The following is a 15682-nucleotide window of genomic DNA, read 5'->3' as shown; positions in this document are numbered from 1 at the left end:
AGAAAGTAATTCACCAACATTAATTCTGTGGTTTTTTTAATATATGCTTACTCACCAAAAATGAGTGTCTTTTACAAACTCTCAATCTTATGCTTGTTCCCTCTTGCTTTACAGATTGAGGAAAAATTGTGATCCTACTTACTGAATTAGGTAGAACTTTTCTGTAACAATTTCTTTAGTGGATCATATCAACTATTCTACACATTACTTGCTATCCAAGTCATTTAGCAACCAATTTAAGATTTTTCTCTTCCGTGACTGTTTCTGAAATCATATACCTCACTGGCTTCATCCCTAACTTAGGTTTATAGAAAGAAAGTTATTTGCTTTGTGGTCCTATGAAAGAATCTCAGGAAGCCATGATAAATGTTGACCAGTCCACTTACCAGCCAATATCCAGGTTCTTGACTAACCCAAATGTCACCTCCTCCCTATAGTGAAGACTCTGCATATAAAATGTGGAATTCATTGTCCACTAGACTTCCATTTCAATGCTGTCCTGCAGTTTGCATTTACTGATGATAATGTAAGGAGTCCTCTTTCAGAGGCCAAGGTTACCAAATCCCTCAGCCTCCTTCCAGAAAATCCTCCAACTAAGCCAGTCACCTCAAGTCGAATTAGTGAGGAATATGACAAATTATTCATTACACCTATACACCAAGCACTCTGCAGCCAATTATCCAGGATAGAAAAGGAAGATGAGTGCTCGCTTTGGCAGCATATATACTAAAATTGGAACAATACAGAGAAGATTTGCATGGCCCCTGCACAAGGATGACACTCAAATTCGTGAAACGTTCCATATTAAAAAAAAAAAAAAGAAAGAAAAGGAAGATGAGTTCTCAGAAGTACTGATAATAACTAGCAAGAACAGACTTCATTGAAGAAAGAAGTAAAGCTTCACTAAAACTCGGGCATACTAAGAGGTTTACCTGCTTCGTGAAGCCTTGGTAACATAATCATCTAGACAGGGGCACTTCCAACCACCATCTATTCATTCACCCCTTTAGCCCTGCTTGTCCCACGTGAATTCCCCCCATGACTACCACCAAGCCTTACTTCACAACATGTTTCCCTGGGCTTCCTTTAGCCTGTCCTGTCCTTCCTTTAGCCTTCCTGTTTCAGGCTCTGAAGAGCATTTCTTTGTGATCTTCCCCACCTAAAGCATGCTCCCAATATCTTCATCCTGGTTTTAATTTTCATTTTTCACTCATTGAGAGAGAATAGATTTACATTGAGGGGGCACACCCGATGATGCTCAGGGGTTACTCCTGGCTATGTGCTCAGAAATTTCTCCTGGATTGGTGGACCATGTGGAATGCTGGGGGATTGAACAGCTGTCTGTCCTAGGTTAGCACAGGCAAGGCAGAGACGCCTTACAGCTTGAGCCACTGCAAGCACCACTCCGGCCCCTGGATTTACATATTTTAATAAACTGAGCTTATCTCAGTGTGTGCCACACACTTGATTGTTGGAAAGTTAGTAATGGATGATGAAAGGAGAAATGAAGTTTTCAGGAGGGTCTTTTTATACTTTATAACCTAAAATTCTACTTGAATAAGTACACCTTGGAAGTTCGCTTAGTATTAGGCAATGTTTGAAAATGTAAGGACTCTGGTCTCTGAAATTCTGAAAATATTCTAGTCTGACATCTGTGTGATCCACCCTATCTCCTCTTCTCCTGAATTTCCCATGGGACACATGTTGTGCCTGGCAAAACCATGCTTTTGTGTTTCTTTATTTTCCTCCGGATGACCTCTTTCCTGGTTCTGAAGCACTCTTATATTTTTTATAGTATCTTTATTTAAGCACCATGGTTACAAACATGTGTGTAGTTGGGTTTCAGTTATAAAAAAAGAATACCCCTTTACCAATGCCTCCTATCTCCCTCTTTACCCACCCTCTGCCTATATTCAAGACAGGCATTCTATTTCTCTCATTCATTACCATTGTCATGATAATTAGTAGTATAGTTATTTCTCTAACTAAACTCACCACTCTTTGTGGTAAGCTTCATCATGGGCAGATCCTTCCAGCCCTCATCTCTATTGTCTCTGGGTATTATTACAATAATATATTTTCTTTTTTTTTAATCCCATAGATGAGTGAGACTATTCTGTGACTATCTCTCTCCCTCTGACTCATTTCACTCAACATAATGGTTTCCATGTCTATCCATGCATAGGAGAATTTCATGACTTCATCTCTCCTGATGACTGCATAATATTCTATTGTGTATATGGACCATAGTTTCTTTAGCCACTCATCTGTTGTCAGGCATCAGGGTTTTTCTTTTCCAGATTCTGGCTATTGTAAATAGCACTTCAATTAATTTAGGTGTGCAGAAGGCATTTTTGTATTGTGTTTTTGTGTTCCTAGGATAAAGCCCTAGTTGTATGGCTGGATCATATGGGAACTCAATTTATAGTGTTTTGAGGAAACTTCATATCGTTTTCCATAAAGGCTGGACTTCCTTTCTCTCCACACCCGCCAGCACTGATTGCTCTTGCTTCTGTGTTGCTGCATCTCTATGTGTTGAGACTTCACGTTTATATTTTTTTTGTGATTGCTCGATTTGCTTCCCTGGTGATTACTTTATTTTTGTGATTTGCATCTTGGTGATTAATTATGGGAGCATTTTTATTGTGTGTGTGTGTGTGTTTTTTTTTTGGCCATTTGTATTTCTTATTTGAGGAATTGTCTGTTTATTTCTTTTCCCCATTTTTGATGGGGTTAGATGTTTTTTCTTGTTGAGTTCTGTCAGTACCAGGTATATCTTAGATATTTGTTCTTTAACTGATGGGTACTAAGTGAATAGTTTCTCCCTTCAGCTCTTGAAATTTCATTCCTGCAGTGGTTCTTCACTGTTAACTTTGCTGGGTATTTGTGAATCCAAGAACAGTCCCCAGAATGAGAAATTACTTCCCATCCCCTTGTCCCCTTTCGGGGGAAGACCTTGGTAATATTTATCCGCAGCAAATAATAATCCACACAGACAAGAACGATAGGGTTTAAAAGATCGGGCAAGGAGAGCCAGAGAATCCTCCTGCAGCCAGCAGCTTTTCACAGAAGGACCCCTCACTCCTGTCCCTCCAGCTATTTATTCCCAACTCCACAGCGCCCCACCTGGAAGGGTTAGGTGGGGCAAAAGTCACAGAACAATCCTAAGGAAACACTTTTATATACAATTCCAAGAATCATCTTATGGAAACTTTTTCATATGCTACAATTCCAACCATAATATCCTTCAAGGATTTTTAACTCTCTTTTACATAAAAAGTATTCTAGCTTTCAGTGGTAGGGCTTTTGCCTTGCACACAGCTGACTCAGGACAGTCCTCAGTTCAATCCCTGGCATTCCATATAGTCCTCCAAGCCAGGAGCAATTTCTGAGCACATAGCCAGGAGTAATCCCTGAGCATCACCAGGTGTGGCCAAAAAACAAACAAAAAAAAGTATTCTAGCTTTATTCTTCTTTGCATTAATCTATATATTTAGTTTTTATTTACTTAGTCTCTTGTTCCTAGACCCCCTTTAAAATATAAACTATAAAAGTAGACACTCCTTTATTTTTATTATTGTGTTCTCAGTGCATAACACAGTGCTCCATGACACTTGTTGAATATATCGAAGGAGTTAATGTGCTATCTTTCAGTATATTTCAAAGAGAAAAAATTATATTTTTATTAAGCAATATTTTTACAAAATGTTCGTAGTTAGTTTCAGGTTTGTTTTGTTTTTTGTTTTTGATTTTAGCATGGATTTTTGTCAAGGGTTGATGATTCTTGAAGCATATACATTGTCTTCCATTTTGCAGAATCTGTCAGACTGACTGCATTCAGCTTCTCACTACATTGTTCTAAAATTTATTTTCCTTGTGGTACCAAACGTGTCAAACCCAGAGCAAATGCTCTGTCTCTGAGCTATATATCCTTGGTCCCTATATTCTTCTTTAAGAAAATATATTGAGATATTCTGAAATGTTCATGAGATAGTCACATGGGAGGTATTATGAGCAGTGGGTTCTGGGTTCTCTGATCCTGGCCAAATATCATATCCTTCTATTCACTGTAGGGCCTGTAAATGAGGTAGGGGGAAAGGGGAGCATAAAAGAATCCACTCCCATGCCTTGACAGTGTCCATTTATCTGGAGTTGATAAATGGAGCCCATTTATCATTTGAGCCCCTGAAGCACACTGCCACTTCCTCCAACCATTCTTTCTAAGTGTTTTGGGTTGTGGTTTATTAAGTGCTCTCTGCTTTCTGACTCTTTATTCTTCATTGCAATTCCTGGTCACTTAATATCTGGTTTTTCCTTTTTTTATCCTGGATAAGTGTCTTTTTTAAAAATAGTTTTATTTCTCTTCTAGGGGTTAATTGTGAGATAGAAGGTGAAAATAGTGTTTAGGATGTCATGCTAATCCAATCTTCTCTCCATTTTACAGATGCAGAAAATGAAGATTAGTGAACTTTTCAGGCTCCCTGAGAAGGAAATTTGGTGTTGCTGCTCTGTGTCATGATGCTGGTGAGTAGCTACTAGGTATGGTATGACACAACTGACAGTACAGAAGTTCTTACTTGATGTATCCATTATCGAGACTTCCTTAGTTTCTATAGCTATATAAAAATTTTGTTAGCTATATAAAAATTTTAGTCCAAGAAAAATTAAACATGGCTCTCTCATAATTATCACAAAGTGCTTCAATAACCTTGTACTTCCTTTAAAAATATCTCAATATATTTTATTTTAAGATATAATACCTTTTGTGAGGATTAATATTTTTTACCTAAGCTTTTCACACTGACAGGCAAACTAATATATTCTGTTTAAGTCCAGAAATGACCAATTTAGGAATTATTAAATTTCTATCTTTTATAATTATCCCATTATGGATTTTTCAAAATGGATATTTTAGTTTCAGTTTTTTATAATTAAAAATGATACAAGATAGGATGTGATTAATCAGTCATTATAGTAAGCATTAATGGAATAATATTTGTAAAACAATATAGAAAAATGCTCCTGTAGTTTGAACAAGATCACCCTAGATTTATTTTGGAACTTTAATAGAAAAGATCATTTTGCTTTTCACACTTTTCCCCAATAACTCCTTCTCTGACTCATATTTACTTTAACTCATTCCCTATTTCTCTTGCACTCCAAACTTTTATTGATGTAAAACATGAGATGGACAAGATGAGAACAACTGATTTCCAAAATCAGTTATTAAACTTAAATTAATTGCTGCTGTTTCTGAGAAAATAAGAAAAAATCTTTTTTTCTAAACTATTAAACGAGGCTTCCTGCATTCCAAACAGTAATATATTAGGAAAAATTGAATACATGGAAGCTACTGAAGAAAGAGGAGCTACAGAAAATGTTTTCAGAGAAGAAATGGTGAAACTTATGGTGACTATTGAGAATGTAAGTCCTTGAACTGAGACTGATTGGGGGAAAAAAATGAAAAGATTGTCTGCCTGAATAATAGAGTAACTAGCGACCTTGAACACAGAAGGAGTGGAGAAAAGGAGTGAAACAATGAAATCTTTTTAGAATAGAAAATAATACTCATAAGAGGCAATTTTTAAATGAAAGACAGACCGTTCTATAATGGAAAATATTGGGGGCCTGAACTACTTTGTAACTCACAGAGCGGGACACCCCAGTGGCCTTGCCCAGAGGCCCATGCAAAAAGAAGGGAGAGAAGCTTGAAGATTATTAATTTCCTCAGAATGAGGCCAATATGACATAGCTAGCAAAGCTTGGCCAGGTTCTTACAAGATCTCTTTGAACAATGAAATCTAATGAATATAAAAAATATAAACAAAAGCAGAAGTACATCTGGTTACACCAACAAGGTGTTGAGTTGTTTGCTCTTTCAAACAAAAATACCTCATTATTCTACCTTTCATAGATTTTGTAGTATTTTTCTTGATTAATAAAGATGTTTCCATTCAATTTTAGGCAAAAACAAGGAGCATAAAATATTGTAGAACTTTGATGATAAAAAAGATTAATATTAAGTGATACAGAAAATAATATTTTTATTCCATTAGAGTTTGGAAAACTATATTTTATTACTTCTGCCTGCCCAGCATATATCTCCCCACTTTTAGTACTCTGGCCTTGTTCAGGATACTCATCCTTCTCTTTGAGAAATTATTCATTTTTGTAGAAGCTGGTAGATTGCCAGGAATAATCACTGTGCAGCAATTTCAACCCTTCTCTTTTCTCTAAATTGGTGTGATAGAGTTTATCTTACTCCACTGATCACAAGTTTCAAGACTTTACAAACTGCTTGTGTAAAAAGTTAAGTTCAACATAAATCACTTTGTTTTACTTCATATTTCTACATCTTTCTACAAATTGAGAAAAAAGAAAAAAGAAAAATAGTGGGTGGGGCCCAGAGGGCCAAGTGGTCTCAGGGTCAAGTGGGTGGAAAAAATGGTCAGATCTAAAAGTCAATGACAAAAGAATCAAGAGACCCAAACTATAGCAAGCTAAACACAAAATGGACCTGTTACACTGGCAGACCAGGAAGTTAAGGGTGGAGGTATGGGATACATGCTGGGAACACTGGTGGTGGGAATGGCCCTAATTCACTGTCACTATATACCTGAAATACAACTATGAAAGACTTATAATTCATAATGGTGTCAATAAAAAATTTACAAAATAAAAGTTAAGTTCAATTTTTTCTTTCATTATTGAAAAATCTTATTGGTAATTTTGATGAATGAAATTACTGAAAAGTAAACCTAATGAGTTTTTAATTTGTTAGCGGGGCAGAGGTGTGGGAGATGGCTCAAAAGAGTGAATGGCATGACTAATATATACATAATTTGGATTATCCTTCGCACTGCTGGTTCTCAGTACTGCTGGAAAGACCCCAAACAAACAACAAACAAAATGGTAAAACAAAAAAAAATCCATGTTGGGTATTTATATTTACATGACAAGAACTTCAAAGTGTGATAAGAAGTGTATAAGAAATATAATTTAGGAACTGAAGAGAGAGCATGGAGGTAGTGCATGCAGAAGGATGGTGGTTCAAATCCTGGCATCCCATATGGTCCCCAGAGCCTGTCAGGAGCGATTTCTGAGCGTAGAGCCATATGTGAACCAAAAACCAAAAAAAAAAAAAAAAAAGAAAAGAAATATAATTTAAAACCATATTGTAGAACCCTGGGGAGAAAGGGTTTGGCAGGACAAAATTAAATAGATTGCTTATTTAAAACTATGGACATGAGTCCATCAAAAGGTAACATAATTCTCATCTTCCAGCCATATATGAAAACTTCTCATGTAAATGAATTTTAAGACTTAACCTATTATTTTGTATATTTTCTCTCATATAGGTATGTTCTATTACTTGTTGTATAACAAACTACCATAAATTCAAGTAACTTAAGACAATATAATTTTATAAATATATAAGGATTGAGAACTTAGGTAAATAATAGCTAGATCATTCTTCTATTGAAATATGTCATATAGAAAAAAAAGAAATATGTCATATAGGGTCATCAAGTGGTAGTTAGACTGACGTGATGTATTCAGAATAGCTTAACTCATTGTCAAAAGTGCAGCATTAAGGCTGAGCTCAGCTGGTTGCCTCTCCTTCCATCGAGAACCAAGGCCAGCTTCTATGTCTTCTCCGAAAAAATTATCAGGAATCTCCATATTGTTTTACATAAAGGCTGGACTAGATGCCATTCCCACCAGCAGTGAATGAGAGTTCCTTACATCCCACCAGCACTGATTGCACTTGTTCTTTGTGATGTGTGCAGATCTCTGTGGTGTAAGATGGTACCTCATTGTTGTTTTGATTTGCATCTCCCTGATGATTAGTGATGTGGAACATTTTTTTCATGTGCCTTTTGGCCTTTTGTATTTCTTCTTTGAGGAAGAGTCTGTTCATTTATTCTCCTCATTTTTTGATGGGGTTAGATATTTCTTACTTGTTAAGTTTTGTCAGTATCTTGTATATTTTCAATATTAGCCCCTTATCTAATGGGTATTGGATGAATAGTTTCTCCCTTTCAGTGGGTAACTTTTGTATCCAAGGCACAATTTCCTTTGAAGTGCAGAAGCTTCTCAGCTAAATATAGTCCCATTTGTTTATCGCTGCTTCCACTTGTTTGAGAGTACTGTTTCTTCCAATATGGAGATTCCTCATAAAAATTGAGCTCTAATAGGATCAGCTATACTACTCCTAGGAATGTACCTTAGGAACACAAAAATACAATACAAAAATTTCCTTCCTCACCTATATTCATTGCAGCATTATTTACAATAGCCAGACTCTGGAAACAACCATGATGCCCTTCAACAGATGAATGACTAAAGAAACTGTGGTACATATACACAATGAAATATTATGCAGCCATCAGGAGAGATGAAGTCATGAAATTTTCTTATACATGGATGTACATGGAATCTATCATGCTGAGTGAAATAAGTCAGAGGGAGAAAGTTAGACGGAGAAGAGTCTCACTCATCTATGAGTTTTAAGAAAAATTAAAGACATTTTTGTAATAATGCCAAGAAATAGAGATGAAATAGAGATGAAGGTTGGAAGGACTGGCTCATAGAAACTCAACACAAAGAGTGGTGAGTACAGTTAGAGAAACAGCTATACTGACAACTATAGTGGCAATGTCAATGAGTGAGAGTAGAATGCCTTTCTCAAATACAGGCAGTGGGAAGGGAGATTGGGGGTATTGGTGATGGGAATGTTGCACTGGTGAAGTGGGGTGTTCTTTATATGACTGAAACCCAACTACAATCATGTCTGTATCAAGGTGCTTAAATAATGATATCATTAAAAAATAATTATCAGGATTCTTTTTTGACAACTCAAATCTCAGGAGCAAGTGTTCCAATAGAAAATATAAAAACTGCTAGTCTTTGGAGGCCTAGGACATTTGTACAGAAGTACAAATAATAATGTTTTAATATATATATATATACACATCTGAAATTATGACCACAATTGAGCTAATTTTTATACCCATTATGTCACAAAACTATTGTGTGCATGCAAGATAGGAATATTTAAGATATTATGATGTTTAAATTAAAAACTTATTTTAAAATAAATACTTAAGATCTATTCTTTTAGCAAATTTAAAGTATCTTTATTTATTCACTATTAGTGAAAGTCATTATGCTATACAATAGATCTCCATAACTTACTCATCAACTTATCACACAACTGAAACCTTGTACCCTTTGGCTAACATTTGCTTTTTTAACTTTGCTTAATATTTTATTATTGAAATTCTGTATATAATGATAGTTTCTTATACACATACCAAACCCATCACCAGTAGACTCACCTCCCTCCCCCAACTACCCTATTTTTCCTCAATTTTAAACACCCCATCACCAACTCATTTGTGTGAATCATTATCCCATTGTATTGCTTTTAACCCTTTGTTGCTACCTTTCTGGATTGGGGAGGATTGAGGGCCACACCCATATCTTGATTAATGTAAATATTGTACAATGAATTGCAGATGTTTCAAAATACTAACTTTACTTTCTGTAGAAATATATACTCAGAACTATAACTGTGAAATCATATAGTAATTTTTAAAGTAAATATCCAAAAAGATGTATGCATAATGCTCTTCATTGCAGCAGTCAATACAATAGCTAAGAGTTGGAATCAACCTAGATGTCCAACAATCAATGAGTGGATTATGAAAACATGGTACATATGTACAATGGAATACTACACAGCTGTAAGGAATAATGCAACAGTGCAATTTGCTTCAATGTGGATGAACTAGATGATGTTATGTTAAATGAAGTAAGCCAAAAGAAGAAGAAATACAGGATGACCTGGGGTTACTGAGAACACTCTTAGCTCCAGAATATATTGAGAAAGGAAGAAATTGAGTGGAGGAGGAAAAAGACAAATGTGAAATAACAGGGGCTAAAGGGACTCAAGTGCATTGGTAATAAGAAAGAACAGAACTAAATATAAAAACCACAGTCAACAACAATGAAATCATGAGACCAAAACGTTAACAACCAAACTTAAAAATGGGTTTGTAACAATGGCAGGCTGGGGCAGGAGGTGGTGGCATGGAATGGAGTCAGGGAACATTGGTGGTAGGAGGTTGACACTGGTGGTGGGATTGGTGCTGAAATATTGTATGTCTAAAGCCCAACTATAAATAACTTTGTAAATCATAATAAAATAAAAATAAATAAATTTAAATTTAAAAATTAATTGATTTTTGAGTGTCTATTTTTGATGTCTAATGTTTTGTGTTTCACTTTTCTCATCCCTGTTGCCAAGTTCTTTGAATGTTTGTTAACTCTATGAACTGCCCTAAAAATTAAGAAAATATCAGTGCATTGTTAAGCACAATTACTGTGTTAATACAAAATATAATTTTGTATAATTTGTGTACCTAGTTACTTCTTATCTGTGCTAGAGCTACAAATAATGTATATTTGTAAGGTAAATATATATTAGTGAGACCAATCTCTAGTCTTATTTTATGGAATAATTTTTTATTATATCTGAGCTAATAGATATACTACAGTGTTTAAACTTACTTTGATGTACAACGTTATTAAAAACTATCTTATCACTGTAGTACTCATGACCTTCCATTCCAGTCCCTATGTCACCTATAATCCAATGTTCCTTTCCCTTTCACCAGTTCCCCACTGTTTGTTGATGGATAATTATGGTTTTGATATTTGTCATTACTTCACTTAACCTCCAAGGTTCTCCAGATCCTCCACCTATGTTCCCATGTTGATTCTAGTTTGCCTCACCTTTCTACCCCTCTCCCTCACTCCAGCCTAGCAATCTTCATCTATAACCCATGCCTAAGACTTATTATTAATTGATACTGACCATATACCCTTGATTTGTATCTCCATGTATCACAGAAGTATGAGCTCATTCAGTGTTTTCTCTGCATCTAGTTGTTTCATTTAGTATGAAACCTTCCAATTAGATATAAAATTCCTTTTTTTTTGGTAGCTAACCTTCCTGATGATCTACTTTTACTCATATTTAGCATTGTTCTCATTTTTAACTATGGGACTTCTTTTGTTTTCACTGAAAAGATTTATATTTGCTTTCCTTTCAGTTATCAAGGATAATGCCCACCTAGGGTTACTGTGAAATCAGTTCTCAATTTAAAATATTTGGATCTGACCAAGAAGTTTGAATTCAGGCCAAAAATTTTAGTTATAAATTCTTGGGGCTGATAGCCCACTTTTGCATCTGTGTTTGTTCACTGATGTCAATATTATTATGTTTTAAATATTTATAATTTTTGAGAAAGTGGGTTAGAAAACTAGTAAGCAAAATTGCCAAGATTGATAGGAGGATTATAAAAAATATAAGCACATAATCTAGGAGAATTTGGTAAAAAATCTCTCAAAATTAGAAATGTAGAGTTTAGGTAACCAATTACACACTTACAAATGTTTCACACATATAATATTCTAAGTGCTTGAAACTTACTTCAATATTGTATGAATTTTTTTTCTTTGGTTTTTGGGTCACACCTGGCAGCATTCAGGGTTTACTCCTGGTTCTACGGTCAGAAATAGCTCCTGGCAGGCTTGGGGGACTATATGGGATGCAGGGATCCGAACCACTGTCCTGCAAACGCTTTATCTCCATGCTATCTCTCCGGCCCCAATATTGTATGAATTTAACAGAAGATCATAATAATGACCACTAATAAAAAACTAAGTTATACTTTTAGCATTGGATTATTAGGCAGCATCTGAAATGAAGTCATTCTAAACATACTGCTATTTATTTATTAAGGTACTCTATATAAATTTTTTAGAAAGAAGAAAAAATTTGATTAGGAAGTTACAAATCATATAAAACTGAGTAAGGGGAAAATAGGCATAGAAGGCAGGTTTAATTTTTTATTCCATTTGATTTGATGTAGTTCTTTTTTTTATTAAATATAATTTTTATTTTAATCATAGTGGCTTACATATCATTGACAATAATATTTTAGGTACATATTAACATAAAATCAGGGGAATTCCCATCACAGAATTGTCCTCCCTCCACCTCCGTTTCCGTCCTTTTTCCCATAACCTCTTCCCTTACCCACGGGGCTGCTAGAATAAGTGGTCCCCTCTGTGCCTAGCTTACTACTTAGTGTTTGTACACCTAGTTGATCTTGGTACCTCCCTTATTTCCCCCCCCCCAATTGGGAGGCGGGACTAGATAGTTCAAGTTATGCGGTTTTGTTTGAAGAAGAGAAAAGTAATAACCTGGAGAAAAAAAGAAAAAATAAAAAAAGAATCAGATACTCCAGAAATGAGCGGAGTCCTTCTAGAGGCTTTCATCCTTGGTTTGAGAGACAAAGGGGAAAAAGAAGGTGAAACACCACAACAGTACATAAAGAACTGTCAAATAAAATATCCAGTGAGCATTCCAAACAAACAAACAAAACAAAACAAAACAAAAGGGTAAGCACCATCTAAAAGCCATGGTATTGAGATAAAAAAAATGTGGCAGAGCACATAAGAAAAGAAAAGAAGAAAATAAATAAATAAATACAAATGGAGACATCCACTTCAATAGCCAAACCACACAATGAAATCAACAAAAAAGTAGATAAGTAAATAATAATAAAGCAATTGTTTTGTGCCTTTTTTTTTCGTCTCCTGCAGATGCACAGTAAATATTGGGGTCATTCGATAAGGAATTTTCTTTGCCTAAGAGATACACGGTTTCTCCACCCTTGAAGTATATTGTCATGGGATTAACTATAGACTCCTTTCAGGTTCATTTACTCTCCCCTTGGTGCTTTTGTGGTGTATGGAAGACTTCTGCTCCGTTCTGGGTGATAACATCAGACCTCTGTATCTAGAGGTCTCCGAATCTGCAAGAGTCAAGGAGTTGAACTTATGATTATGTCTTTCTTTGTGGGTCTAGAAGTTCTGTTCCCTCAGTGTCATTTTAAGCCGTCTTCTGTGGTTGGCGGTCCTGGTCTTTGCGCTGATCCTAGGATGGGCCTGGGATAGCGTCTTCCATTATGTTTCCAGAGGTCCCCTTCCATTGCAATAGTCTCAGACAGACCTCTGGAACTAGGGCTCATAGTTGTTATGCAGGTCGTAGCTCACACCCTAGACTAGGGCTTTTTTATTGGTCCCAGGATACATACAGTCTCGCCATGGTTCTGTCAGCCAGTCATCTGTAAATTGCGATCTTTGCATTTGAACAGACCAAAGAGTGACAAGTCTTCTAATTTTGTCTTATCGTTAGCTGGTGAGGTAGGATAACTTGCTCTTAGGTCAAGTTGTTCCCATTTTCCTCGTTGTCAGGGTATCATATAAGGGCTGGCACTTGTTGGTGTCCAAGCACTGTTAAGGATGTCCCGGTTGGGATTTGTTTCCTGTGGCTGTTGTGAAGTGTGTCATTTCTATGTCTGTAGTCCAGGGTTCAAGGCTGGATTGTTGGTGTCTAATCACCTGGGGTCTAAGTTGGGTCCAAGTGACATATTTTCAAGGTGGGAGATACCCCTGTATTATAAACAAGTATGAGTTCTTATCCCTAATAAATAAGAGCTCTTTTTTATACATAAGATTTCCCCTTTTTTAGTGTGTTTTTTGAGGGAGAAATGGTGCTACATTATATTGCTGGTGCATTTGAGGGTGAAGCGAGAAGAAAAAAAAAACATGTCACACACCCAAAAAAGATAAAAATATAAATAAAAATAATATGTGCTCACGTATATATATATATGACAAGAAAAAAGATTTTTAAGAAATGAAGTAAAAAATTAATTAAAGGAACAAGGTGATGCAAGAAAGTATCTTGCATTTGGGGAAAAGCAGGTAAAGAGATAGTGTAATACAGGTCTTATACTTATGATGGTAGTATAGGTTTCCCCATTGTCTTTTGAGATTTTTTTTGTGGTGTGTGAGTTCCCGGGCACCTTTTCATCTACCAACCTGACCTTCTTGAGATTGGCAAAAGATTTGCGGTAGGGCAGACTTGGGAAGAGATCATGCATTGGGGGATACTTGTAGAGCTAAGTCCAGTTTCAAGTAACAGTCCACGTTAGGAAGGGTTGGTAAGGAGGACCACACATAATGAGTCAGCAGGGGAATTGGTTGCTTTATCTTGTAGGGGGCGAGGTGTGGGTGTGACTGGGTGTCCCTTAGCTTGGGTGCTAGGTACTGGTTCGCTGGGGTAGGAGGTCATTCTTGATGCCTAAGGAAATAGGAACTGAGGGTGAAGAGTTTTAATGTGGGGAATCTGGATGGTATTGCGGGGTGAAGGGATAGTCGAATTTTCAAAGGGGTGAAAGGGGAAAGTATATGAAAGGGGCAGAAAAGAAAAGAGAATAAATTAAAAAGAAAAGGAGAGAAAAAGAAAAAACAGTAGTGAGAAGAGTAGAGAAAAGAGCAAGGGAATGCTAGTTTGAGTGTGTTCGATAAGTAGGGCCTGTAGTATAAGTCTATAGGTCACAGTTGCTGCTTCGGTGATTTTGGGTGGTCACGTGCTTCAAGTCCTAAATGAAGGTATTACCTAGGGATAAAGGGAATGTTAAAGAATTTTATCGGGACATTCTCATAGTGCAAGCTGGGTCTCGTATCTTGTGTGATTGAGCTCCGAGATGCAATCTTAGTTTGTCCACCCTTTGTATCCAAGAACGCCCGTAGACAGAAAAGCTGAGAGGTTATTTTAAGTATAGAAAGATTAAGGCATTAAACGTATTTTTATGGCAATCTTCCATTGAAGTCAGTGGTTTCCCATGGTATCATTTACCTATAATCCTGTATAAGATCCCTAAAGGCTTATTGTGTGCCTTTGTAGTAGAAAGCTGATTACTTACCTGGTCTTTCTATGCTGCTGTTTCTGCTGTTGCTGGTATTTTTTTGTGGTATAGTGTGTAGTCAAGAGTTTGTGTTGTTCCTCTTTTATGTGTTTTGGGCACTGCTCTCAGGTATATGTTGACTGTTACAGTGTTTGGGGTTTCTACCCTGTTAAATCCTGTTATTTGATTGTTGAGTATTAGTTGTATATAAGGTGTATGTTCTAGGTGCTTCAGAATAGTGCTCTCATTCTGTGTTTATCTTTCATCTTCTGGCTTACTTCACTTAACATAATATGTTCTAGGTCCATCTACGTTGCTGCAAAGTTTGTGATTGTATCATTTCTGACTGCCCTGTAGTATCCATTGTGTATAGATACCACATCTTAATGATTCATTCATCTGTTGTTGGACATCAAGATTGGTTCCAGGACTTGGCTATTATACTGAGTGCTGCAATAAATAGTGGGGTGCACACATACTTTGGAATGAATGTCCTTCCAACTTGGGGGTAGATACCTAGGAGAGCAATTGCTGGGCCAAATGGTAACTCAATTCTGAGTTCTTTGAGTACTCTCCAGACTGCTCTCCATAGGTGTTGGACTAGGGGGCATTCCCACCAGCAGTGGATGGGAGTGCCTTTCATGCTGCATCCCCGCCAACATAGATTTTTCTATTATTTTTGATGTGAGCCATCCTCACTAATGTGAGGTGGTACCTCATTGTTGTCTTTATTTGGATTTCCCTAATGATGAATGAAGGTGAGCATGTTCTCAAGTGTTTGTTGGCCATCTTTCGGTCTTCCTCAGAGAAGTGTCTATTCATTTCATCTTCCCATTTTTTATGGCTTTATT

The 15682-nt window shown here is 36.4% G+C and overlaps 1 non-coding gene across 1 annotated transcript; it reads left to right on the top strand.

Annotated features, from left to right (window-relative positions):
- The first annotated feature begins 702 nt into the window (after positions 1-702).
- Positions 703-809, top strand: LOC126013033 (U6 spliceosomal RNA). Its single transcript, XR_007497369.1, has one exon. It is a non-coding gene; the product is annotated as a U6 spliceosomal RNA (small nuclear RNA).
- Positions 810-15682: the final 14873 nt, after the last annotated feature.

This window comes from Suncus etruscus, chromosome 6, assembly GCF_024139225.1.
Source record: "Suncus etruscus isolate mSunEtr1 chromosome 6, mSunEtr1.pri.cur, whole genome shotgun sequence".
NCBI classification, from domain to species: domain Eukaryota; kingdom Metazoa; phylum Chordata; class Mammalia; order Eulipotyphla; family Soricidae; genus Suncus; species Suncus etruscus.
Note: the sequence above shows the minus strand (reverse complement) of the source record. Positions and strands in the feature narration are given on the sequence as shown.